Genomic DNA, 25,192 nt, shown 5'->3' with positions numbered 1-25,192 from the left:
GGAGAATGGGCTCAAGGAGTTATAATGGATGTAGGGAAGTTTCTCCTATGTATCTTAGGTGTTATCATAACGATTGGCTTGATATTTAGATGCGGTCAGGCTTTAACGAAGTGCAAACGAAGTACCAGGGTGATGAGTTTAAGGAGTGAGGAAATTGTAATGCGATTTCTACGGTCCGTTTCTTTCACCTGTTTTTCCGTTTTCCTCTGAGGTAAAAAGACCCACTTGGACGAGGAATTTGATGAGCCGATATACAGACAACAGATGGATTAAAGAAGAAGTTTTGACAACCTTATACACAGATTTTTGATGAACTATGCCATAGATCCCCAGTTTCCCTAGAAATTTTAAAATTACTCTAGCCCAACACTTTTGTAAATCTATGGACATTGACAAAGCTTTTTGCTCGCACCTTATGGGCAAAAGCACAAAGAAGACTGCATTCAACAGACACCAAACAAGACCTCAATCGACGAATGTTCATTAACCTGACATAGAATACCACTGCATTTACCGTAACTATGTATTTTCTTCATCTCTACAACCTTCAGGTAATTACACACATAGTATAGGGAATACAGGCACAGATATCAGCAATCACATATTCCCCCATTCATGTATCATCAACTAAAATGTGCTCCCCATTTTTGTTACAACCAAAATCCGAAAAAAGCTCGGTAAAGTTTGACAGCCCATCCACAGACCCGTACCACGGGATAAGAAGGAATTCAAATGTATACTTCGCAATACCTCAAAGCTTGATTTAAAACACGTACGGCACGATGATACATGACCCCCCAAACATGGATTCATACACACATGCTTCTGCTATCTCACTAGGTCATACCCTTTTCCTACCTTCTCCTCTCCTCCCCTACCCAACCATGTAAATGTATTAACCCCTGACATATATTTTTCTCTTTTTGAAATGTTTTAGGAAGTGGCAGTTATTGTTGACTGCCAAAGGGTGGACTGTCAAAGTCAGAAAAATATCACGATGCACACTGCCATATTTGCACCTCATATGTGTCCCTGCTGCGCATGCGTGCGCTCTACCGTGCGTGCGCATACTCGCTGTTGCGGGCACCCGCAGGCGCACGGTATGCACATTTACGGTAGAGATTGTGTGCGTCTAGCGGGCGACTCTTTCGTTACATATTTTCACCATATAATGCATTTTGTAGATTATGGTCCCTTTGATAGATTCTGAAAGTTTAGTTAATGTAGTATGTTCCTGGACAGAGAGATCCCTCATTGTTTGATACGAAGGGTCAGACAGGAGTAATACAGTGGTGTTTAGTATCCATCGGAAGAGTATTTAATTAGCAATATTCCGGTGTTGGTTTGAAGCGGATCAATCGCTCGTGCGAATAGTTATGGACATAAGAAGTTTATGAACATTTACTGTATTTGCACTTACTTATCCATGCGGCGGGAAACCCAGTTTCCCTCCCACCTGAGCTGTTGGAAATAGTCACAGCCCACCTGTATGAATCAACCTATGACCTTTTGTTATAATGCGAAGACGAATTCCTGTGTCCAATGAACAATGAGATTGTAGGGACCATTGAATTGTATTGTGTGTGGGGCATAAATAGACAGGCCGATCACATCCAGCACTCACTCTTCATCGGTTATCATTGCTGAAAATCGGGAGCTGGATGTCCAGAGGCGCATGCGATCGTTTCCTTTGTGCGTAAGTTTTCTCCGTAATCATATTGTCTTTTCTTGTTATTATGGGCCATATCTTTCTCTCTCTCTCTTCTCTTTCTCTCATTTTCTCTTAAACGTACTTGTATTGTATTTACTGTGTAGTTACCTGGTTAGTTAGTCTATGTTATATTGTAGTGTATGACTTGTATTGTATTAATTCTTTTGCAAGTATAACATTCATAATATATATATTAGGCGTTGGACCCTAAGCACGGTATTTGTGTATTTCTTATAGTGTTAAGTATTCTCAGAGCGTCGGTGACGCTCGAACAGCTTTTGAGTTAATAAGGTTATACAGTGTTGCATTTACACCCTATCTCTACACTAAGGTTTTACAGCAAATTACATTGTTTGTGGTTTAGACATAAAGGTTTAACATTGTGAGCGTCGGCGCCGCTCGTGATCTCCTCGTGGTCTCGAGCGTCCGCTACGCTGATAGCGTAGCATTACGGTAGTCGCTCACCTATAAGTGTGCCCGATACCAACAGCGTATTCTCGTGAGCGTCTGTATCGCTCGAGCAGCCCGCTCCCGATACAGCGTCCGTTACGCTATAGCGAACCATTACGTTAGTCAGCAGCCAATAGCGTGCCTGCCTGTGATCTCTTGGCCGTGAGCGAACGTGACGCTTGAGCGTCTCGACCACGGCTAAGCGATTGTTACGCAACGAGCGTACCCTTACGGTACTCCATACGCAAATAGCGTACAGTGTTCTTAGACCTCACAAAGGGTTTTAAATAAGATAAATATTTAGCTTTATCAAAGCGCACTGTCAGCAGTGTTCATTCCGGGAGTGGACAACTGGGATGCAGACTTCCTCAGCAGACACGACCTACATCCAGGAGAGTGGGGACTCCATCAGGAAGTCTTCGCACAGATTGCAAGTCGGTGGGGACTGTTCCAGATAGACATGATGGCGTCCCGCCTCAACAAAAAGCTACAGAGGTATTGCAACAGGTCAAGAGACCCTCGGGCAGTAGCTGTAGACGCCCTAGTGACACCGTGGGTGTTCCGGTCGGTCTATGTATTTCCTCCTCTACCTCTCATACCCAAGGTGTTGATAATAGTAAGAAAAAGAGGAGTAAGAACAATTCTCATTGTTCCAGATTGGCCGCGAAGGACCTGGTATCCAGATCTGCAGGAAATGCTCACAGAAGATCCGTGGCCACTTCCTCTAAGACAGGACCTGTTGCAACAGGGGCCCTGTCTGTTCCAAGACTTACCGCGGCTGCGTTTGACGGCATGGCGGTTGAACGCCGGATCCTAGCGGAAAAGGGTATTCCAGATGAGGTCATTCCTACGCTAATAAAGGCTAGGAAGGACGTGACATCTAAACATTATCACTGTATATGGCGAAAATATGTTTCTTTGTGTGAGGCCAGGAATGCTCATACGTAAGAATTCCACCTGGGCCACTTCCTTCACTTCCTACAAACTGGAGTGAATTTGGGCCTAAAATTAGGCTCTATTAAGGTTCAGATTTTGGCCTTATCCATTTTCTTTCAAAAGGAATTGGCCTCTCTTCCTGAAGTAAGTACAAACTTTTGTGAAGGGAGTACTGCATATTCAGCCTCCTTTTGTACCTCCGGTGGTCCCTTGGGACCTTAACGTGGTGTTAAGGTTATGGTTTGAACCACTTAAAATGGTGGAGTTTAAATATCTCACTTGGAAGGTGGTCATGTTATTAGCCTTGGCTTCCGCTAGGCGAGTGTCGGAATTAGCAGCTTTATCACATAAAATCCCCTATCTGGTTTTCCATATGGATAGAGCGGAATTGCAGACCCGTCCTCAATTCCTGCTAAAAGTGGACTCATCCTTTCATATGAACCAACCTATTGTGGTGCCTGTGGCTACGCGTGACTTGGAGGATTCCGAGTCCCTTGATGTGGTCAGGGCTTTGAAAATTTACGTGGCCAGAACGGCTAGAGTCAGAAAAACAGAAGCACTGTTTGTCCTGTATGCAGCCAACAAGATTGGCACCCCTGCTTCAAATCAGACTATTGCTCTCTGGATCTGTAACACGATTCAGCAGGCGCATTCTATGGCGGGATTGCCGTTGCCTAATTCAGTCAAGGCCCATTCCACTAGGAAGGTGGGCTCTTCTTGGGCAGCTGCCCGGGGGTCTCGGCACTACAGCTGTGCCGAGCTGCTACTTGGTCGGGTTCAAACACCTTTGCAAAGTTCTATAAGTTTGATACCCTGGCTGAGGAGGACCTCCTGTTTGCTCAATCGGTGCTGCAGAGTCATCCGCAGGAGCCCGTTTGGGAGCTTTGGTATAATCCCCATGGTCCTTACGGAGTCCCCAGCATCTTTTAGGACGTAAGAGAAAATAAGATTTTAAACCTACCGGTAAATCTTTTTCTCGTAGTCCGTAGAGGATGCTGGGTGCCCGTCCCAAGTGCGGACTACTTCTGCAAGACTTGTATATAGTTATTGCTTACATAAGGGTTATATGTTAGTTTTCATCGGTCTTGGACTGATGCTATGTTGTTTTCATACTGTTAACTGGGTAGTATATCACAAGTTATACGGTGTGATTGGTGTGGCTGGTATGAATCTTGACCTTGGATTAACAAAAATCCTTTCCTCGTACTGTCCGTCTCCTCTGGGCACAGTTTCTCTAACTGAGGTATGGAGGAGGGGCATAGAGGGAGGAGCCAGTGCACACCCAGATCTAAAGTCTTTCTTAAAGTGCCCATGTCTGCTGCGGAGCCCGTCTATCCCCCATGGTCCTTACGGAGTCCCCATCATCCTCTACGGACTACGAGAAAAAAAATTTACCGGTAGGTTTAAAATGTTATTTTTTTCTCTGCAACCCACTGCTAAATTGTGCTTCCTAGCTGTTTTTTATAAAATCACTTAATTAAATCTAACTCTGATTACGTCAGAGAAGGCCAGGTACCCTACACCATAAGAGGGGGTTTGACATTTTGACTTGTCTACTTAAAGATCACCAAAATCTGATCACAAGGTCAATTACATCCCTGGGTGGGATTGAACCACCAACCTTTTGGTTAATAGCCCATGTAAGTGAAAGAGATCCTGAAGCACTCACTCATCATGGGAAAGTACCAATGTGTTTCTTACAAAAATTCTCCAGATTATTGACTTTTTAAAGTTTTTCTAGGAAACGTTCTAGATAAATGCTTATTAGCCTTTGTCAGTATCTACTTTTGCAAGGTGTCTATGTGGCGCAATCGGTTAGCATGTTTGGCTATTAACCAAAAGGTTGGTGGTTCAATCCCACCCAGGGATGTAAATAACCTTGTAATCAGATTTTGGTGATCTTTAAATAGACAAGTCAAAATTTCAAACCCCCTCTTATGGTGTAGGGTACCTGGCCTTCTCTGATGTAATCAGAGTTAGATTTGATTAAGTGATTTTATAAAAAAACAGCTAGGAAGCACAATTTAGCAGTGGGTTGCAGAGAAAAAAAATTATGCTGGCAGAAAAGTCCAATTTAGTGACGAAACAGCTCTTCATTTTCTGATTTTATGTTTATGCTAACAAATTTGCTCTCTGAAAAGTGTCCACAAAGCCAAGTCTCTGATTAACACCTTTGTAGGGATGGTTTTTCACCTATTACTGAATTAAACTTGCTTCATTGGAAAGGCAGCAAGATGCATCCTCATTTCAATGTCTACTGAAATAATACAGGTTGACACCAGGAAACATAAACGTCACTGCATCCTTGCTGCTTCCTCATGGGGAAGTCTGTTTAATGTGAAAACAAGGTGATATCTAATCAGCACACAGGTAAGTAATTAAGAAAATCTTTCTTTATGGGTGAAGATGTTTCTCACAAAATTGTTGCACCAAAGCATCATTGAAATTCAAGCTGGAAAGATGATTTTAATATATCACTTGTACATTTTGTACTGCTCTTCTGGTGACAATGTAGTTTGTTTTTGTCAATTACCATTTTAATAATAGGGTAAAGAAAATTAAGTGGATTTTTGAAAGAAAACAATACTGTCAATATACTATTAAAACAAATTAAAATGGTAAAAGTTATTGTACTTTAAGTAAAAATAAAAGAGCCAAAATATCAATCCCAGTTTTGGATTACTTTAATTAACAAAAAACAATGCATATAGCAGAGGATAGTTTCAATCTGCCTACCTCTGGGTTATGGGCCCAGCATGCTTCCGTTGCAGTACTCTGCTGCTCATGTAAGTGCAAGAGATCCTGAAGCACTCACTCATCATGGGAAAGTACCAATGTGTTTCTTACAAAAACTCTCCAGATTATTGACTTTTTAAAGTTTTTCTAGGAAACGTTCTAGATGAATGCTTATTAGCCTTTGTCAGTATATACTTTTACGAGGTGTCTCTGTGGTGCAATCGGTTAGCATGTTTGGCTATTAACCAAAAGGTTGGTGGTTCAATCCCACCCATGGATGTAATTGACCTTGTGATTAGATTTTGGTAATCTTTAAGTAGAAAAGTCAAAATGTCAAACTCCCTCTTATGGTGTAGGGTACCTGGCCTTCTCTGATGTAATCAGAGTTAGATTTGATTAAGTGATTTTATAAAAAACAGCTAGGAAGCACAATTTAGCAGTGGGTTGCAGAGAAAAAAAACTATGCTGGCAGAAAAGTCCAATTGAGTGATTAAACAGCTCTTCATTTTCTGATTTTATGTTTATGCTAACAAATTTGCTCTCTGAAAAGTGTCCACAAAGTAAAGTCTCTGATTAACACCTTTGTAGGAATGGTTTTTCACCTATTACTGAATTAAACTTGCTTCATTGGAAAGGCAGCAAGATGCATCCTCATTTCAATGTCTACTGAAATAATACAGGTTGACACCAGGAAACATAAACGTCACTGCATCCTTGCTGCTTCCTCATGGGGAAGTCTGTTTAATGTGAAAACAAGGTGATATCTAATCAGCACACAGGTAAGGAATTAAGAAAATCTTTCTTTATGGGTGAAGATGTTTCTCACAAAATTGTTGCACCAAAGCATCATTGAAATTCAAGCTGGAATGATGATTTTAATATATCACTTGTACATTTTATACTGCTCTTCTGGTGACAATGTAGTTTGTTTTTGTCAATTACCATTTTAATAATAGGGTAAAGAAAATTAAGTGGATTTTTGAAAGAAAACAATACTGTCAATTTACTATTAAAACAAATTAAAATGGTAAAAGTTATTGTACTTTAAGTAAAAATAAAAGAGCCAAAATATCAATCCCAGTTTTGGATTACTTTAATTAACAAAAAACAATGCATATAGCAGAAGATAGTTTCAATCTGCCTACATCTGGGTTATGGGCCCAGCATGCTTCCGTTGCAGTACTCTGCTGCTCATGTAAGTGCAAGAGATCCTGAAGCACTCACTCATCATGGGAAAGTAGCAATGTGTTTCTTACAAAAACTCTCCAGATTATTGACTTTTTAAAGTTTTTCTAGGAAACGTTCTAGATGAATGCTTATTAGCCTTTGTCAGAATGGACTTTTACGAGGTGTCTCTGTGGTGCAATCGGTTAGCATGTTTGGCTATTAACCAAAAGGTTGGTGGTTCAATCCCACCCAGGGATGTAATTGACCTTGTGATCAGATTTTGGTGATCTTTAAATAGACAAGTCAAAATTTCAAACCCCCTCTTATGGTGTAGGGTACCTGGCCTTCTCTGATGTAATCAGAGTTAGATTTGATTAAGTGATTTTATAAAAAACAGCTAGGAAGCACAATTTAGCAGTGGGTTGCAGAGAAAAAAAAATTATGCTGGCAGAAAAGTCCAATTGAGTGATTAAACAGCTCTTCATTTTCTGACTTTATTTTTATGCTAACAAATTTGCTCTCTGAAAAGTGTCCACAAAGCCAAGTCTCTGATTAACACCTTTGTAGGAATGTTTTTTCACCTATTACTGAATTAAACTTGCTACATTGGAAAGGCAGCAAGATGCATCCTCATTTCAATGTCTACTGAAATAATACAGGTTGACACCAGGAAACATAAACGTTACTGCATCCTTGCTGCTTTCTCATGTGGAAGTCTGTTTAATGTGAAAACAAGGTAATATCTAATCAGCACACAGATAAGGAATTAAGAAAATCTTTCTTTATGGGTGAAGATGTTTCTCACAAAATTGTTGTCCCAATGCATCATTGAAATTCAAGATGGAAGATGATTTTAATATATCACTTGTACATTTTGCATTGCTCTTCTGGTGACAATGTAGTTTGTAATCAAGTGTCCCACATTTGGGGAAATCGTAGGAGCAGCACACCCAGAGTGCATTGGGTGAGCCTTGCCCTGGGAGAAGCACCTTCCTGATCATAGTATCTCACCTGGCAGGTAAGTAGGAGTTGGGCTAGAGCTGGGGAGGGTCGCTGTTCGGGCACCCCCCTGTCAAGTGAAGGAGCTCCAACTGAGGCAGCACAAGGAAACTCTCGAAAAAAGAACAAGGCTAGAGGAAGATCTGAGACAAAGAAATCTGACTTTTACCAGAGCTGACCAGAGGAAAGCACAAACACAGTCCCCCACTACCACAAATAATGCAGTCGAGTTTCCCACATTTGGGGAAATCACAGGGGTCAGCATACCCAGAATGCAATGAATGAACCTCACCCTGGGAGAACAATCTTCATGACAATGGTATCTCCTATGCAAAATAAGTATGAATTGGGATAGGGCTGGGGAGGGCCGCTGCTCAGGCACATCTCTGTCAAGTAAAGGAGATTCAACTGAGGCAGCACAAGGGAACTCTCATCTGGGGACAACAACTGCAGGGAGAACACATATTTTCAGATGAACATGGGAGAGCAGAAGGCTGCCTAATACTGAAGCACCCCCAAACAACAAACCAAATGCAACAACTAGTACAAGCATTCCTGGGAAAAGGTCTGCAGAAGACGGATTTGCATACGGTGATGTCATCCAAGCAGTGGGCCAAAGTTGGCTGGAACCCTCATCTGCATATGAAAAGAGAAAAGGGGTATGCAGGGCATGGCGGCCTTTTGCGGCGCTTGGATGACCCTTAGTTCGCATTAAACACCTCCACCCTCCGTCGGTGTGGGGCTCATGTTGGCTATGCCCCAGCCCCTGAAGCATTCAAGCTGATTTCTTGCAGCAGCTGGGCACTGTAACAGCTCCAGAGCTGCTCTGAAAGGCAAGTAAAAGGGTGTGGGCCCTGCAGCACTACCTGTAGTTTGCATTGTGCGTTGGAAGGCACAAAGTAAGCAGACAGGAGAAGTCAGGAGAGTGCACAAGGGCATAGAAGGCAGCGGCTCAAGAAAAGAGAAGTGGAAACAGACAGCAAACTAGGCTGGAGAGAGACCTGAGACAAAGAGATCTGAATTATACGAGAGCCGACCAGGGGAAACACAAATTATGCAGTCAAGTTTCCCACATTTGGGGAAATCGCAGGAGCAGCACACCCAGAGTGCAATGGGTGAGCCTTGCCCTGGGAGAAGCACCTTCATGATCATAGTATCTCACCTGGCAGGTATGTAGGAGTTGGGCTAGAGCTGGGGAGGGTCGCTGCTTGGGTACCCCCCTGTCAAGTGAAGGAGATCAAACTGAGGCAGCACAATGGAACTCTCGAAAGAAGAACAAGGCTAGAGGAAGATCTGAGACAAAGAAATCTGACTTTTACCAGAGCTGACCAGAGGAAAACACAAACACAGTCCCCCACTACCACAAATAATGCAGTTGAGTTTCCCACATTTGGGGAAATCACAGGGGTCAGCATACCCAGAATGCAATGAATGAACCTCACCCTGGGAGAACAATCTTTATGACCATGGTATCTCCTATGCAAAATAAGTATGATTTGGGAAAGGGCTGGGGAGGGCCGCTGCTCAGGCACATCTCTGTCAAGTAAAGGAGATTCAACTGAGGCAGCACAAAGGAACTCTCATCTGGGGACAACAACTGCCGGGAGAACACATATTTTCAGATGAACATGGGAGGGCAGAAGGCTGCCTAATACTGAAGCACCCCCAAACAACAAACCAAATGCAACAACTAGTTCAAGCATTCCAGGGGGAAGGTCTGCAGAAGACGGATTTGCATACAGTGATGTCATCCAAGCAGTGGGCCAAAGTTGGCTGGAACCCTCATCTGCATATGAAAAGAGAAAAGGGGTATGCAGGGCATGGCGGCCTTTTGCGGCGCTTGGATGACCCTTAGTTCGCATTAAACACCCCCACCCTCCTTCGGTGTGGGGCTCATGTTGGCCATGCCCCAGCCCCTGAAGCATTCAAGCTGATTTCTTTCAGCAGCTTGGCACTGTAACAGCTCCAGAGCTGCTCTGTAAGGCAAGTAAAAGGGTGTGGGCCCTGCAGCACTACCTGTAGTTTGCATTGTGCATCGGAAGGCACAAAGTAAGCAGACAGGAGGAGAAGTCAGGATAGTGCACAAGGGTGTAGAAGGGAGGGGCTCAAGAAAAAAGAAGTGGAAACAGACAGCAAACTAGGCTGGAGAGAGACCTGAGACAAAGAGATCTGAATTATATGAGAGCCGACTAGGGGAAACACAAATTATGCAGTCAAGTTTCCCACATTTGGGGAAATCGCAGGGGCAGCACACCCAGAGTGCAATGGGTGAGCCTTGCCCTGGGAGAAGCAACTTCATGATCATAGTATCTAACCTGGCAGGTAAGTAGGAGTTGGGCTAGAGCTGGGGAGGGTCGCTGCTCGGGCACCCCCCTGTCAAGTGAAGGAGATCCAACTGAGGCAGCACAAGGGAACTCTTGAAAGAAGAACAAGGCTAGAGGAAGATCTGAGACAAAGAAATCTGACTTTTACCAGAGCTGACCAGAGGAAAGCACAAACACAGTCCCCCACTACCACAAATAATGCAGTTGAGTTTCCCACATTTGGGGAAATCACAGAGGTCAGCATACCCAGAATGCAATGAATGAACCTAACCCTGGGAGAACAATCTTCATGACCATGTTATCTCCTATGCAAAATAAGTATGATTTGGGATAGGGCTGGGGAGGGCCGCTGCTCAGGCACATCTCTGTCAAGTAAAGGAGATTCAACTGAGGCAGCACAAGGGAACTCTCATCTGGGGACAACAACTGCAGGGAGAACACATATTTTCAGATGAACATGGGAGGGCAGAAGGCTGCCTAATACTGAAGCACCCCCAAACAACAAACCAAATGCAACAACTAGTGCAAGCATTCCTGGGGGAAGGCCTGCCGCAGATGGATTTGCATATGGTGATGGCATCCAAGCAGTGGGTCAAAGTTGGCTTCAACCCTCGTCTGCATATGAAAAGAGAAAAGGGGCATGCAGGGCATGGCGGCCTTTTGCGGCGCTTGGCTGACCCCTAGTTTGCATTAAACACCTCCACCCTCCGTCGGTGTGGGGCTCTTGTTGGCTATGCCCCAGCACCTGAAGCATTCAAGCTGATTTCTTGCTGCAGCTGGGCACTGTAACAGCTCCAGAGCTGCTCTGTAAGGCAAGGTAAAAGGGTGTGGGCCCTGCAGCACTACCTGTAGTTTGCATTGTGCGTTGGAAGGCACAAAGTAAGCAGACAGGAGAAGTCAGGAGAGTGCACAAGGGCATAGAAGGCAGCGGCTCAAGAAAAGAGAAGTGGAAACAGACAGCAAACTAGGCTGGAGAGAGACCTGAGACAAAGAGATCTGAATTACACCAGGTCCGTCATTATATTATATATACCTACAGTAGTTATATATATATTTTTTTATATCATTAATTATCATCTCTATACTAGCAGACGCAGTACGGTAGTCCACGGCTGTGGCTATCTCTGTGTCGTCAGTGCTCGTCCATAATTGTATACCTACCTACCTGTGGTGGAAGTTTTTTTCTATCTTCTTCATACTAGTAGTTTAGCAGTCTGCTGACAGTGTCCACCAGGTCCGTCATTATATTATATATACCTACAGTAGTTATATATATATTTTTTTTATATCATTAATTATCATCTCTATACTAGCAGACGCAGTACGGTAGTCCACGGCTGTAGCTACCTCTGTGTCGTCAGTCACTCGTCATCCATAAGTATACTAGTATCCATCCATCTCCATTGTTTACCTGAGGTGCCTTTTAGTTGTGCCTATTAAAATATGGAGAACAAAAATGTTGAGGTTCCAAAAATAGGGAAAGATCAAGATCCACTTCCACCTCATGCTGAAGCTGCTGCCACTAGTCATGGCCGAGACGATGAAATTCCATCAACGTCGTCTGCCAAGGCCGATGCCCAATGTCATAGTACAGAGCATGTAAAATCCAAAACACAAAAGATCAGTAAAAAAAGGACTCAAAAATCTAAATAAAAATCGTCGGAGGAGAAGCGTAAACTTGCCAATATGCCATTTACCACACGGAGTGGCAAGGAACGGCTGAGGCCCTGGCCTATGTTCATGGCTAGTGGTTCAGCTTCACATGAGGATGGAAGCACTCAGCCTCTCGCTAGAAAAATGAAAAGACTTAAGCTGGCAAAAGCACAGCAAAGAACTGTGCGTTCTTCAAAATCACAAATCCACAAGGAGAGTCCAATTGTGTCGGTTGCGATGCCTGACCTTCCCAACACTGGACGTGAAGAGCATGCACCTTCCACCATTTGCACGCCCCCTGCAAGTGCTGGAAGGAGCACCCGCAGTCCAGTTCCTGATAGTCAGATTGAAGATGTCAGTGTTGAAGTACACCAGGATGAGGAGGATATGGGTGTTGCTGGCGCTGGGGAGGAAATTGACAAGGAGGATTCTGATGGTGAGGTGGTTTGTTTAAGTCAGGCACCCGGTGAGACACCTGTTGTCCGTGGGAGGAATATGGCCATTGACATGCCTGGTGAAAATACCAAAAAAATCAGCTCTTCGGTGTGGAAGTATTTCAACAGAAATGCGGACAACAGGTGTCAAGCCGTGTGTTGCCTTTGTCAAGCTGTAATAAGTAGGGGTACGGACGTTAACCACCTCGGAACATCCTCCCTTATACGTCACCTGCAGCGCATTCATCATAAGTCAGTGACAAGTTCAAAAACTTTGGGCGACAGCGGAAGCAGTCCACTGACCAGTAAATCCCTTCCTCTTGTAACCAAGCTCACGCAAACCACCCCACCAACTCCCTCAGTGTCAATTTCCTCCTTCCCCAGGAATGCCAATAGTCCTGCAGGCCATGTCACTGACAATTCTGACGAGTTCTCTCCTGCCTGGGATTCCTCCGATGCATCCTTGAGTGTAACGCCTACTGCTGCTGGCGCTGCTGTTGTTGCTGCTGGGAGTCGATGGTCATCCCAGAGGGGAAGTCGTAAGACCACTTTTACTACTTCCACCAAGCAATTGACTGTCCAACAGTCTTTTGCAAGGAAGATGAAATATCACAGCAGTCATCCTGCTGCAAAGCGGATAACTGAGGCCTTGGCATCCTGGGCAGTGAGAAACGTGGTTCCGGTATCCATCATTACTTCAGAGCCAACTATAGACTTGATTGAGGTACTGTGTCCCCGGTACCAAATACCATCTAGGTTCCATTTCTCTAGGCAGGCGATACAGAAAATGTACACAGACCTCAGAAAAAGACTCACCAGTGTCCTAAAAAATGCAGTTGTACCCAATGTCCACTTAACCACGGACATGTGGACAAGTGGAGCAGGGCAGACTCAGGACTATATGACTGTGACAGCCCACTGGGTAGATGTATTGACTCCCGCCGCAAGAACAGCAGCGGCGGCACCAGTAGCAGCATCTCGCAAACGCCAACTCTTTCCTAGGCAGGCTACGCTTTGTATCACCGCTTTCCAGAATACGCACACAGCTGAAAACCTCTTACGGCAACTAAGGAAGATCATCACAGAATGGCTTACCCCAATTGGACTCTCCTGTGGATTTGTGGCATCGGACAACGCCAGCAATATTGTGCGTGCATTATATCTGGGCAAATTCCAGCACGTCCCATGTTTTGCACATACCTTGAATTTGGTGGTGCAGAATTATTTAAAAAACGACAGGGGCGTGCAAGAGATGCTGTCGGTGGCAACAAGAATTGCGGGACACTTTCGGCGTACAGGCACCACGTACAGAAGACTGGAGCAACACCAAAAACGCCTGAACCTGCCCTGCCATCATCTGAAGCAAGAAGTGGTAACGAGGTGGAATTCAACCCTCTATATGCTTCAGAGGATGGAGGAGCAGCAAAAGGCCATTCAAGCCTATACATCTGACCACGATATAGGAGGTGGAATGCACCTGTCTCAAGCGCAGTGGAGAATGATTTCAACGTTGTGCAAGGTTCTGCAACCTTTTGAACTTGCCACACGTGAAGTCAGTTCAGACACTGCCAGCCTGAGTCAGGTCATTCCCGTCATCAGGCTTTTGCAGAAGAAGCTGGAGACATTGAAGGAGGAGCTAAGACAGAGCGATTCCGCTAGGCATGTGGGACTTGTGGATGGAGCCCTTCATTCGCTTAACCAGGATTCACGGGTGGTCAATCTGTTGAAATCAGAGCACTACATTTTGGCCATCGTGCTCGATCCTAGATTTAAAACCTACGTTGTATCTCTCTTTCCGGCAGACACAAGTCTGCAGGGGTTCAAAGACCTGCTGGTGAGAAAATTATCAAGTCAAGCGGAACTTGATCGGTCAACAGCTCCTCCTTCACATTCTCCCGCAATTGGGGGTGCGAGGAAAGGCTCAGAATTCCGAGCCCACCCGCTGGCGGTGATGCAGGGCAGTCTGGAGCGACTGCTGATGCTGACATCTGGTCCGGACTGAAGGACCTGCCAACGATTACGGACATGTCGTCTACTGTCACTGCATATGATTCTCTCACCATTGAAAGAATGGTGGAGGATTATATGAGTGACCGCATCCAAGTAGGCACGTCAGACAGTCCGTACGTATACTGGCAGGAAAAAGAGGCAATTTGGAGGCCCTTGCACAAACTGGCTTTATTCTACCTAAGTTGCCCTCCCACAAGTGTGTACTCCGAAAGAGTGTTTAGTGCCGCCGCTCACCTTGTCAGCAATCGGCGTACAAGGTTACTTCCAGAAAATGTGGAGAAGATGATGTTCATTAAAATGAATTATAATCAATTTCTCCGTGGAGACATTGACCAGCAGCAATTGCCTCCACAAAGTATACAGGGAGCTGAGATGGTGGATTCCAGTGGGGACGAATTGATAATCTGTGAGGAGGGGGATGTACACGGTGATGAATCGGAGGATGATGAGGTGGACATCTTGCCTCTATAGAGCCAGTTTGTGCAAGGAGAGATTAATTGCTTCTTTTTTGGTGGGGGTCCAAACCAACCCGTCATTTCAGTCACAGTCGTGTGGCAGACCCTGTCACTGAAATGATGGGTTGGTTAAAGTGTGCATGTCCTGTTTATACAACATAAGGGTGGGTGGGAGGGCCCAAGGCAATTCCACCTTGCACCTCTTTTTTCTTTTATTTTTCTTTGCGTCATGTGCTGTTTGGGGAGTGTTTTTTGGAAGGGCCATCCTGCGTGACACTGCAGTGCCACTCCTAGATGGGCCAGGTGTTTGTGTCGGCCACTTGGGCGCTGAGCTTAGTCACACAGCTACCTCATTGCGCCTCTTTTTTTCTTTGCGTTATGTGCTGTTTGGGGAGTGTTTTTTGGAAGGGCCATCCTGCGTGACACTGCAGTGACACTCCTAGATGGGCCAGGTGTTTGTGTCGTCCACTTGGGTCGCTGAGCTTAGTCACACAGCTACCTCATTGCGCCTCTTTTTTTCTTTGCGTCATGTGCTGTTTGGGGAGTGTTTTTTGGAAGGGCCATCCTGCGTGACACTGCAGTGCCACTCCTAGATGGGCCAGGTGTTTGTGTCGGCCACTTGGGTCGCTGAGCTTAGTCACACAGCTACCTCATTGCGCCTCTTTTTTTCTTTGCATCATGTGCTGTTTGGGGAGTGTTTTTTGGAAGGGCCATCATGCGTGACACTGCAGTGCCACTCCTAGATGGGCCAGGTGTTTGTGTCGGCCACTTGGGTCACTGAGCTTAGTCATCCAGCGACCTCGGTGCAAATTTTAGGACTAAAAATAATATTGTGAGGTGTGAGGTGTTAAGAATAGACTGAAAATGAGTGGAAATTATGGTTATTGAGGTTAATAATACTTTGGGATCAAAATGACTCCCAAATTCTATGATTTAAGCTGTTTTTTAGGGTTTTTTGAAAAAAACACCCGAATCCAAAACACACCCGAATCCGACAAAAAAAATTCGGTGAGGTTTAGCCAAAACGCGTTCGAACCCAAAACACGGCCGCGGAACCGAACCCAAAACCAAAACACAAAACCCGAAAAATTTCCGGTGCACATCTCTAGTGGCCATGCCATGTCACTGTGCAGGAGCCAGCACCGCTCACACACTAGTCCCCGGTGCAGCCCCCAACCCCCGGGACACCCGGAGCAACAAAATGTAGATTCAGGCCACCAGGCCACGCCCCTACCTATGAAACCATGCCTCCTTTTTACCATTGCGCTGCTTATCTGCGCGCACTGCATTACAATCTCCCTCGCCACCTCTCTGGGTGTCACCAGTGATAGTGACACCTCTGCCATGCTTGTAGCAGCTGGTCCTAAGATCTACGCCTCAAGCCCTGAGTGTTTGCCCTTGTGACTTGTTGATCATCATAGCAAAGCAGATGCTTACAGAAAACTGCAGGGGCTTAGATTGAAAATAAAAAAAATTGATGGGTATAAGGTAGAGAGGAGCGGGTTCGGTTCTCCGAGAACCGAATTCCCCACGAACTCCACGTGGTTTACACTGGTACGAGGCAGGCTCGGTTGTTCCCGCCTGACTCGGAAAACCTGAACAAGGGAAAATGTCATCATCCCGCTGTCGGATTCTCGCGAGATTCGGATTCCATATAAAGAGCTGCGCGTTGCCGCCATTTTTACTCGTGCATTGAAGAGAGAGCGGAGAGGACGTGGCTATGTTCTCTCAGTGGAAATCTCAATATCAGTGCTCAGTATCAGTGGATACTTATTGCTGCTCAGTAATACTAGTAGTGTGTCTCTCCTGCTCAGTGTCAGTTCTCAGTAGTATCCTCATCAGTGCTCAGTATCACTGCTCATTGTCTTGTGCTGCATTGTTGTGCTCAGCATACTACAGTACATTACTAATAGTCCAGTGCTGCATCTTGCTGCTCAGTGTCAGTTCTAGTATCCTCATCAGTGCTCACTATCACTGCTCATTGCATTGTGGTGTTCTGTATACTACAGTAACATAGTAATATAGTAACATATAGTAACATAGTTTTTGAGGTTGAATAGAGGCAAATTGCCCATCGTGTTCAACCTGTTTTAAGTTGTGATGATTCTACATACTTGCTGAATAATGTTTTATGACTAGTTAGCTACTACAACTCATGTTACCCCCGGATTAACCATGTTGATATTTTAAGTATTATAACCTTGGATAGCTTTTTCATTCAGAAATGTATCCATTCCTTTTTTAAATCCAATTACAGAGTCCGCCATTACCACCTTCCCTGGCAGGGAATTCCACATCCTGATTGCCCTAACAGTGAAGATCATAGTATCTCTCCTGGCAGGTAAGTAGGAGTTGGGCCAGAGCTGTGGAGGATTGCTGCTCGGGCACCCCCTGTCAAGTGAAGGAGATCCAACTGAGGCAGCACAAGGGAACTCTCGAAAGAAGAACAAGGCTAGAGGAAGATCTGAGACAAAGAAATCTGACTTTTACCAGAGCTGACCAGAGGAAAGCACAAACACAGTCCCCCACTACCACAAATAATGCAGTCGAGTTTCCCACATTTGGGGAAATCACAGGGGTCAGCATACCCAGAATGCAATGAATGAACCTCACCCTGGGAGAACAATCTTCATGACCATGGTATCGCCTATGCAAAATAAGTATGATTTGGGATAGGGCTGGGGAGGGCCGCTGCTCAGGCACATCTCTGTCAAGTAAAGGAGATTCAACTGAGGCAGCACAAGGGAACTCTCATCTGGAGACAACTGCAGGGAGAACACATATTTTCAGATGAACATGGGAGGGCAGAAGGCTGCCTAATACTGAAGCACCCCCAAACAACAAACCAAATGCAACAACTAGTACAAGCATTCCTGGGGGAAGTTCTGCAGAAGATGGATTTGCATACGGTGATGTCATCCAAGCAGTGGGCCAAAGTTGGCTGGAACCCTCATCTGCATATGAAAAGAGAAAAGGGGTATGCAGGGCATGGCGGCCTTTTGCGGCGCTTGGATGACCCTTAGTTCGCATTAAACACCCCCACCCTCCTTCGGTGTGGGGCTCATGTTGACAATGCCCCAGCCCCTGAAGCATTCAAGCTGATTTCTTACAGCAGCTTGGCACTGTAACAGCTCCAGAGCTGCTCTGTAAGGCAAGTAAAAGGGTGTGTAGTTTGCATTGTGCATTGGAAGGCACAAAGTAAGCAGACAGGAGGAGAAGTCAGGATAGTGCACAAGGGTATAAAAGGGAGGGGCTCAAGAAAAAAGAAGTGGAAACAGACAGCAAACTAGGCTGGAGAGAGACCTGAGACAAAGAGATCTGAATTATACGAGAGCCGACCAGGGGAAACACAAATTATGCAGTCAAGTTTCCCACATTTGGGGAAATCGCAGGGGCAGCACACCCAGAGTGCAATGGGTGAGCCTTGCCCTGGGAGAAACACCTTCATGATCATAGTATCTCACCTGGCAGGTAAGTAGGAGTTGGGCTTGAGCTGGGGAGGGTCGCTGCTCGGGCACCCCCCTGTCAAGTGAAGGAGATCCAACTGAGGCAGCACAAGGGAACTCTCGAAAGAAGAACAAGGCTAGAGGAAGATCTGAAACAAAGAAATCTGACTTTTACCAGAGCTGACCAGAGGAAAACACAAACACAGTCCCCCACTACCACAAATAATGCAGTCGAGTTACCCACATTTGGGGAAATCACAGGGGTCAGCATACCCAGAATGCAATGAATGAACCTCACCCTGGGAGAATAATCTTCATGACCATGGTATCTCCTATGCAAAATAAGTATGATTTGGGATAGGGCTGGGGAGGGCCGCTGCTCAGGCACATCTCTGTCAAGTAAAGGAGATTCAACTGAGGCAGCACAAGGGAACTCCAGCATCCTCTACAGACTAAGAGAAAAGGATTTACCGGTAGGTATTAAAATCCTATTTTCTCATACGACCTAGAGGATGCTGGGGTCACATTAAGAACCATGGGGTTATACCAAAGCTCTTGAACGGGTGGAAGAGTGCGTACGACTCTGCAGCACCGAATGACCCAACTTGAGGTTATCATCGGCAAGGATGCAGTGGCGTTAATGTTTCCTGGTGTCAACCTGTATTATTTCAGTAGATATTGAAATGAGGATGCATCTTGCTGCCTTTCCAATGAAGCAAGTTTAATTTAGTAATAGGTGAAAAACCATCCCTACAAAGATGTTAATCAGATACTTGGCTTTGTGGACACTTTTCAGAGAACAAATTTGTTAGCATAAAAATAAAGCCAGAAAATAAAGAGCTGTTTAATCACTCAAATGGATTTTTTTGCCAGCATATTTCTTTTTCTCTGCAAACCACTGCTAAATTGTGCTTCCTAGCTGTTTTTATAAAATCACTGAATCAAATCTAACTCTGATTACATCAGAGAAGGCCAGGTACCCTACACCATAACAGGGGTTTTTGAAATTTTGACTTGTCTACTTAAAGATCACCAAAATCTGATAACAAGGTCAATTACATCCCTGGGTGGGATTGAACCACCAACCCTTTGGTTAATAACCAATCACACTAACCAATTGCGCCACAGAGACACTTTGCAAAAGTCCATACTGACAAAGGCTAATAAGCATTCATCTAGAACGTTTCCTAGAAAAACTTTAAAAAGTCAATAATCTGGAGAGTTTTTGTAAGATGTTTCTTCCATCAACCAACGAAGAAACACATTGTTACTTTCCCATGATGAGTGAGTGCTTCAAGATCTCTTGCACTTACATGTGCAGCAGAGTACTGTAATGAAAGCATGCTGGGTTCATCACCCAGAGGTAGGCAGATTGAAACTATCCTCTGCTATATGCATTTTTTTTTTGTTAATTAAAGTAATCCAAAACTGGGATTGATATTTTTTCTCTTTTATTTTTACTTAAAGTACAATAACTTTTACCATTTTAATATGTTTTAATAGTATATTGACAGTATTGTTTTCTTTCAAAAATCCACTTAATTTTCTTTACCCGATTATTAAAATGGTAATTGACAAAAACAAACTACATTGTCACCAGAAGAGCAATACAAAATGTACAAGTGATATATTAAAATCATCTTTCCAGCTTGAATTTCAATGATGCATTGGGGCAACGATTTTGTGAGAAACATCTTCACCCTTAAATAAAGATTTTCTTAATTCCTTACCTGTGTGCTAATTAGATATCACCTTGTTTTCACATTAAACAGACTTCCACATGAGAAAGCAGCAAGGATGCAGTGGCGTTAATGTTTCCTGGTGTCAACCTGTATTATTTCAGTAGATATTGAAATGAGGATGCATCTTGCTGCCTTTCCAATGAAGCAAGTTTAATTTAGTAATAGGTGAAAAACCATCCCTACAAAGATGTTAATCCGATACTTGGCTTTGTGGACACTTTTCAGAGAACAAATTTGTTAGCATAAAAATAAAGCCAGAAAATGAAGAGCTGTTTAATCACTCAATTGGATTTTTCTGCCAGCATATTTCATTTTCTCTGCAACCCACTGCTAAATTGTGCTTCCTAGCTGTTTTTTGATAAAATCACTTAATCAAATCTAACTCTGATTACATCAGAGTAGGCCAGGTACCCTACACCATAAGAGGGGGTTTGAAATTTTGACTTGTCTACTTAAAGATCACCAAAATCTGATGACAAGGTCAATAACATCCCTGGGTGGGATTGAACCACCAACCCTTTGGTTAATAACCAAACACACTAACCGATTGCACCACAGAGACACTTTGCAAAAGTACATACTGACAAAGGCTAATAAGCATTCATCTAGAACGTTTCCTAGAAAACTTTAAAAAGTCAATAATCTGGAGAGATTTTGTAAGATGTTTCTTCCATCAACCAATGAAGAAACGCATTGGTACTTTCCCATGATGAGTGAGTGCTTCAGGATCTCTTGCACTTACATGTGCAGCAGAGTACTGCAATGGAAGCATGCTGGGCCCATAACCCAGAGGTAGGCAGATTGAAACTATCCTCTGCTATATGCATTTTTTTTTGTTAATTAAAGTAATCCAAAACTGGGATTGATATTTTTGCTCTTTTATTTTTACTTAAAGTACAATAACTTTTACCATTTTAATTTGTTTTAATAGTATATTGACAGTATTGTTTTCTTTCAAAAATCCACTTAATTTTCTTTACCCTATTATTAAAATGGTAATTGACAAAAACAAACTACATTGTCACCAGAAGAGCAATACAAAATGTACAAGTGATATATTAAAATCATCTTTCCAGCTTGAATTTCAATGATGCATTGGGGCAACGATTTTGTGAGAAACATCTTCACCCTTAAATAAAGATTTTCTTAATTCCTTACCTGTGTGCTAATTAGATATCACCTTGTTTTCACATTAAACAGACTTCCACATGAGAAAGCAGCAAGGATGCAGTGGCGTTAATGTTTCCTGGTGTCAACCTGTATTATTTCCATAGATATTGAAATGAGGATGCATCTTGCTGCCTTTCCAATGAAGCAAGTTTAATTTAGTAATAGGTGAAAAACCATCCCTACAAAGATGTTAATCAGATACTTGGCTTTGTGGACACTTTTCAGAGAACAAATTTGTTATCATAAAAATAAAGCCAGAAAATGAAGAGCTGTTTAATCACTCAATTGTATTTTTCTGCCAGCATTTTTCTTTTTCTCTGCAACCCACTGCTAAATTGTGCTTCCTAGCTGTTTTTTTTATAAAATCACTTAATCAAATCTAACTCTGATTACATCAGAGAAGGCCAGGTACCCTACACCATAAGAGGGGGTTTGCAATTTTGACTTGTCTACTTAAATATCACCAAAATCTGATCACAAGGTCAATTACGTCCCTGGGTGGGATTGAACCACCAACCTTTTGATTAATAGCTGAACACACTAACCGATTGCGCCACAGAGACACTTTGCAAAATGAATATACTGACAAAGACTAATAAGCATTCATCTAGAACGTTTCCTAGAAAAACTTTAAAAAGTCAATAATCTGGAGAGTTTTTGTAAGATGTTTCTTCCAGCAACCAATGAAGAAACACATTGGTACTTTCGCATGATGAGTGAGTGCTTCAGGATCTCTTGCACTTACATGTGCAGCAGAGTACTGCAATGGAAGCATGCTGGGCCCATAACCCAGAGGTAGGCAGATTGAAACTATCCTTTGCTATATGCATTTTTTTTTGTTCATTAAAGTAATCCAAAACTGGGATTGATATTTTAGCTTTTATTTTTACTTAAAGTACAATAACTTTTACCATTTTAATTTGTTTTAATAGTATATTGACAGTATTGTTTTCTTTCAAAAATCCACTTAATTTTCTTTACCCTATTATTAAAATGGTAATTGACAAAAACAAACTACATTGTCACCAGAAGAGCAATACAAAATGTACAAGTGATATATTAAAATCATCTTTCCAGCTTGAATTTCAATGATGCATTGGGGCAATGATTTTGTGAGAAACATCTTTACCCTTAAATAAAGATTTTCTTAATTCCTTACCTGTGTGCTAATTAGATATCACCTTGTTTTCACATTAAACAGACTTCCACATGAGAAAGCAGCAAGGATGCAGTGGCGTTAATGTTTCCTGGTGTCAACCTGTATTATTTCAGTAGATATTGAAATGAGGATGCATCTTGCTGCCTTTCCAATGAAGCAAGTTTAATTTAGTAATAGGTGAAAAACCATCCCTACAAATATGTTAATCAGATACTTGGCTTTGTGGACACTTTTCAGAGAACAAATTTGTTATCATAAAAATAAAGCCAGAAAATGAAGAGCTGTTTAATCACTCAATTGGATTTTTCTGCCAGCATTTTTCTTTTTCTCTGCAACCCACTGCTAAATTGTGCTTCCTAGCTGTTTTTTTATAAAATCACTTAATCAAATCTAACTCTGATTACATCAGAGAAGGCCAGGTACCCTACACCATAAGAAGGGGTTTGCAATTTTGACTCGTCTACTTAAATATCACCAAAATCTGATCACAAGGTCAATTACGTCCCTGGGTGGGATTGAACCACCAACCTTTTGATTAATAGCTGAACACACTAACCGATTGCGCCACAGAGACACTTTGCAAAAAGAATATACTGACAAAGACTAATAAGCATTCATCTAGAACGTTTCCTAGAAAAACTTTAAAAAGTCAATAATCTGGAGAGTTTTTGTAAGATGTTTCTTCCAGCAACCAATGAAGAAACACATTGGTACTTTCGCATGATGAGTGAGTGCTTCAGGATCTCTTGCACTTACATGTGCAGCAGAGTACTGCAATGGAAGCATGCTGGGCCCATAACCCAGAGGTAGGCAGATTGAAACTATCCTTTGCTATATGCATTTTTTTTTTGTTCATTAAAGTAATCCAAAACTGGGATTGATATTTTAGCTTTTATTTTTACTTAAAGTACAATAACTTTTACCATTTTAATTTGTTTTAATAGTATATTGACAGTATTGTTTTCTTTCAAAAATCCACTTAATTTTCTTTACCCTATTATTAAAATGGTAATTGACAAAAACAAACTACATTGTCACCAGAAGAGCAATACAAAATGTACAAGTGATATATTAAAATCATCTTTACAGCTTGAATTTCAATGATGCATTGGGGCAATGATTTTGTGAGAAACATCTTTACCCTTAAATAAAGATTTTCTTAATTCCTTACCTGTGTGCTAATTAGATATCACCTTGTTTTCACATTAAACAGACTTCCACATGAGAAAGCAGCAAGGATGCAGTGGCGTTAATGTTTCCTGGTGTCAACCTGTATTATTTCAGTAGATATTGAAATGAGGATGCATCTTGCTGCCTTTCCAATGAAGCAAGTTTAATTTAGTAATAGGTGAAAAAACATCCCTACAAATATGTTAATCAGATACTTGGCTTTGTGGACACTTTTCAGAGAACAAATTAGTTAGCATAAAAATAAAGCCAGAAAATGAAGAGCTGTTTAATCACTCAATTGGATTTTTTTGATAGCATATTTCTTTTTCTCTGCAACCCACTGCTAAATTGTGCTTCCTAGCTGTTTTTATAAAATCACTGAATCAAATCTAACTCTGATTACATCAGAGAAGGCCAGGTACCCTACACCATAACAGGGGTTTTCGAAATTTTGACTTGTCTACTTAAAGATCAACAAAATCTGATAACAAGGTCAATTATGTCCCTGGGTGGGATTGAACCACCAACCTTTTGGTTAATAGCTGTACACACTAACTGATTGCGCCACAGCTCAAAAGTACATACTGACAAAGGCTAATAAGCATTCATCTAGAACGTTTCCTATAAAAACTTTAAATAGTCAATAATCTGGAGAGTTTTTGTAAGATGTTTCTTCCATCAACCAATGAAGAAACACATTGGTACTTTCCCATGATGAGTGAGTGCTTCAGGATCTCTTGCACTTACATGTGCAGCATAGTACTGTTATGAAAGCATGCTGGGTCCATAACCCAGAGGTAGGCAGATTGAAACTATCCTCTGCTATATGCATTTTTTTTTTTGTTAATTAAAGTAATCCAAAACTGGGATTGATATTTTTGCTCTTTTATTTTTACTTAAAGTACAATAACTTTTACCATTTTAATTTGTTTTAATAGTATATTGACAGTATTGTTTTCTTTCAAAAATCCAATTAATTTTCTTTACCCGATTATTAAAATGGTAATTGACAAAAACAAACTACATTGTCACCAGAAGAGCAATACAAAATGTACAAGTGATATATTAAAATCATCTTTCCAGCTTGAATTTCAATGATGCATTGGGGCAACGATTTTGTGAGAAACATCTTCACCCTTAAATAAAGATTTTCTTAATTCCTTACCTGTGTGCTAATTAGATATCACTTTGTTTTCACATTAAACAGACTTCCACATGAGAAAACAGCAAAGATGCAGTGGCGTTAATGTTTCCTGGTGTCAACCTGTATTATTTCCGTAGATATTGAAATGAGGATGCATCTTGCTGCCTTTCCAATGAAGCAAGTTTAATTTAGTAATAGGTGAAAAACCATCCCTACAAAGATGTTAATCAGATACTTGGCTTTGTGGACACTTTTCAGAGAACAAATTTGTTATCATAAAAATAAAGCCAGAAAATGAAGAGCTGTTTAATCACTCAATTGGATTTTTCTGCCAGCATTTTTCTTTTTCTCTGCAACCCACTGCTAAATTGTGCTTCCTAGCTGTTTTTTTTATAAAATCACTTAATCAAATCTAACTCTGATTACATCAGAGAAGGCCGGGTACATTACACCATAAGAGGGGTTTTGCAATTTTGACTTGTCTAC

General features: G+C 42.5%; 8 non-coding genes and 2 pseudogenes across 8 annotated transcripts; 1 reads left to right on the top strand and 9 right to left on the bottom strand.

The window, feature by feature from the left end:
• The first annotated feature begins 7,184 nt into the window (after nucleotides 1-7,184).
• Nucleotides 7,185-7,258, top strand: TRNAN-AUU (transfer RNA asparagine (anticodon AUU)). Its single transcript has one exon. It is a non-coding gene; the product is annotated as a tRNA-Asn (tRNA).
• A 640-nt stretch (nucleotides 7,259-7,898) lies between these two features.
• LOC135044141 (U1 spliceosomal RNA) lies at nucleotides 7,899-8,026 on the bottom strand (annotated as a pseudogene).
• A 152-nt stretch (nucleotides 8,027-8,178) lies between these two features.
• LOC135044157 (U1 spliceosomal RNA) lies at nucleotides 8,179-8,342 on the bottom strand. The gene has a single exon (XR_010236877.1). It is a non-coding gene; the product is annotated as a U1 spliceosomal RNA (small nuclear RNA).
• Nucleotides 8,343-9,013: 671 nt separating this feature from the next.
• On the bottom strand, nucleotides 9,014-9,176 carry LOC135044190 (U1 spliceosomal RNA). Its single transcript, XR_010236909.1, has one exon. It is a non-coding gene; the product is annotated as a U1 spliceosomal RNA (small nuclear RNA).
• A 152-nt stretch (nucleotides 9,177-9,328) lies between these two features.
• On the bottom strand, nucleotides 9,329-9,492 carry LOC135044153 (U1 spliceosomal RNA). Its single transcript, XR_010236873.1, has one exon. It is a non-coding gene; the product is annotated as a U1 spliceosomal RNA (small nuclear RNA).
• Nucleotides 9,493-10,194: 702 nt separating this feature from the next.
• LOC135044133 (U1 spliceosomal RNA) lies at nucleotides 10,195-10,329 on the bottom strand (annotated as a pseudogene).
• A 152-nt stretch (nucleotides 10,330-10,481) lies between these two features.
• Nucleotides 10,482-10,645, bottom strand: LOC135044164 (U1 spliceosomal RNA). Its single transcript, XR_010236884.1, has one exon. It is a non-coding gene; the product is annotated as a U1 spliceosomal RNA (small nuclear RNA).
• A 6,730-nt stretch (nucleotides 10,646-17,375) lies between these two features.
• Nucleotides 17,376-17,539, bottom strand: LOC135044159 (U1 spliceosomal RNA). The gene has a single exon (XR_010236879.1). It is a non-coding gene; the product is annotated as a U1 spliceosomal RNA (small nuclear RNA).
• Nucleotides 17,540-18,191: 652 nt separating this feature from the next.
• LOC135044176 (U1 spliceosomal RNA) lies at nucleotides 18,192-18,354 on the bottom strand. The gene has a single exon (XR_010236895.1). It is a non-coding gene; the product is annotated as a U1 spliceosomal RNA (small nuclear RNA).
• A 152-nt stretch (nucleotides 18,355-18,506) lies between these two features.
• On the bottom strand, nucleotides 18,507-18,670 carry LOC135044167 (U1 spliceosomal RNA). The gene has a single exon (XR_010236887.1). It is a non-coding gene; the product is annotated as a U1 spliceosomal RNA (small nuclear RNA).
• Nucleotides 18,671-25,192: the final 6,522 nt, after the last annotated feature.

The sequence above is a fragment of the Pseudophryne corroboree genome, unplaced genomic scaffold, assembly GCF_028390025.1.
Source record: "Pseudophryne corroboree isolate aPseCor3 unplaced genomic scaffold, aPseCor3.hap2 scaffold_893, whole genome shotgun sequence".
Classification (NCBI taxonomy): domain Eukaryota; kingdom Metazoa; phylum Chordata; class Amphibia; order Anura; family Myobatrachidae; genus Pseudophryne; species Pseudophryne corroboree.
Note: the sequence above shows the minus strand (reverse complement) of the source record. Positions and strands in the feature narration are given on the sequence as shown.